Source organism: Atta cephalotes, assembly GCF_000143395.1.
Source record: "Atta cephalotes unplaced genomic scaffold scaffold00004, whole genome shotgun sequence".
NCBI lineage: Eukaryota > Metazoa > Arthropoda > Insecta > Hymenoptera > Formicidae > Atta > Atta cephalotes.
The window spans coordinates 7,550,789-7,553,515 of NW_012130068.1; positions in this window are offsets into that span (position 1 = coordinate 7,550,789).

The following is a 2,727-nucleotide window of genomic DNA, read 5'->3' on the forward strand; positions in this document are numbered from 1 at the left end:
ATTTTTACATCGATAGTTGAAAATTTCGCAAATATATTTTGTATATAATTTTGAGCCAATAAAATATTGCTGAACAACTTAATAAATATAAAAATAATTTGGTTGAATCATCATGTATTTTACATTCAAATTATTTTCAGATTAACATATATATTTTAGATTCAACCAAATTATTTTCAGATTTATTAATAGCTAAATTTTTAATACTTATAAATCGATCTTTCCATGTACATACAAACAATACATTTAAAAATATATCTAATGAGTGAAAAATATTATATTCGGTCAAGGCGGTTCTTTGTCTAATAACATTCTTGCGAATTTATATAATTTCCAATTTAAATAAATTGTATACCGGTCTTGATTATTTTTGATTTTCACTTAATATTGTTTAGAAATATAATCGATAGATATATACAAAGAATTTGAATTACAATCGGTCTCATTTGTACATTAATTAAATACGTATTATATGTATATCCTGTTAAATAATTAATTATAATCAATTAATTATACGAATAAAAAAAGAGATTATTTTACAATTTTATTTATAATTGCATAAATCGATAGAATAAATGCACTTTTTTAATACATCTAAATAAAAACTTTTTTTTTTTCATTTGGAACACTGACAGGATAATTGTGCAATTGTCATTAGTGCAATTGTCACTGATTGTCACTGTAATTGATATCGGAAGATATCGAGTTTTATATAAAATAATCGCAGTTCTCATCAGAAATCCAAAACTGGACTTAACGTTGCATTCAGAGCTAAATAGAAATTCCTTTTCCGTACACTTTATAGTGGTTCCGAGGTACCTTATCAGACTTGCAGAATTGATTCTGTTGTGAACAGAACGCTTAATTAACGAGAGCTTGGAGCGACTATTGCCTCTGAGGCTGATCGGGACGTTTAGTTGTTCAAACAAAGAAGGTCGCCTGGCGGCCAGCCGGGCCGATTCTGGAACGTCGTCCCAGAATAATAAAACCGAGCGATGTCATCTCGATCGGCGCCTAGCTGCGAGTTACTGACACAAGCGAATGTGGCAACGGCGGAAACGGCGGTAGGTACGCCGTTGCCGTCATGTGCAATATGCAATTGAGCGCATCGTGTATCACAAACATGCGACCGGCGTAATTCCTGACACGTGCATGCCCTGCAAAAACAGAGAGAGAGAGAGAGAGAGAGAGAGAGAGAGAGATGGTTCCCAACGGCCGGAATAACCGCGAGCTGATCTTCGATTTTCAAGATTCTGACGCGAGAGACGCGGAAGTAGCATCAGCAGAATACTGTGTACATAAGCGAGAGATATGCCTTGAATTAGGTATAACATAGTGTACGAACAGTGCCGAATTAATCCTTTTTAGAACTCGATGCTCGAAAATGCTTGAAACTGAAATCGCTCTCTTTCTCTCTTTTCTATTTTTGTAACTAATGAATAAAAATTTTATTATGCATTTTTAATTATTTCCTTTTTTATTACTTTATTTTATGAATGAAGCTGGTTGTTCTCTTCTTCTTCTTTTTTTTTTTTTTGTTTAGTCGGCAACAATGCTCCATTTCTACACGATACAGATAATGTATTCTTGTCAAGAAAGATAGAATTCAAGTTCGCAATTGAAAGTTATCTTTTTTCGAAGAAAAAAAAGTCACAGTAACAATTAGCAGTAAGATTGAATTTGCTAATTTCATGAAAAGAGCGTAAGTTCTATTAGGAAACTCTATGTTTATAAAACATAATGACGCAAGTATCGATTGCACTTTCTTGTTGTATCGCTGGATTTTCTACATCTATAGTGCATAATTAATTGAATAAAGCATGTTGATCGTATAAATGTGGATTTACCACTCATCGTATATATCTTCCTTTTCAAGACTTGCTTAATTTTCATTCTTTAGGATGAGATTCCACTGTACAAAATTTAAAGAGTATATACAACGTGGTAAAAAACGTATTTATACAATCAATATGCTTTCAAAAAGAGTGGCTCAATTTATAATCTTTAAGGGGATTCTACAGTTATCTGTATTATCGATTCAATAAAACTTTTACATACATACGATTTACATGTCATTGACACATCACTACATCGCATACATACAAATACGTACAAATTTTCTAATTAACTAATCTTTTCTATCTAAGCCTAATTCTAAGAATACAACATTTTTTGGTTCATGTAATCCCTAATCCAAATCAAGATTATTTTATATGTATAAAGTATAAAACTTGTATATAAAGTAAATATTGTTAAGAATCGACATAGTCAAAAGCCGACAAAACTATAATTTTCCATTTTTTATTTTTGAAGGCCGTGTTCATATTGTGTTACTGCCAGTTGTTAGTACAGTATAGTATACGTAACGGGAACTATAGATTTTCAACTGGCCGATTTGAACATAGTCAAAGTCGATCGATATGGACTACATTATCGTTTATATTTAATTGTTACAAAGGATTTTTAAATCTGTATATAAAGGTATTAGAAAAATATTTATTTGAAAAATAATCGATAAAACAGATGACTTTAAGAGAGATCCTCTAAAGAGTCAAACTTTACAAAGTGAGATTCACTTTAAAAGTTTTAGGGAGTGTATGTTTTATGTGTGTGTATATCATGTATATACATATATATGTATAAAAAAACACTAAACTTCTACATAACATATATATATATATATATATATATATATATATATATATATATAATAACTACTACGTTACG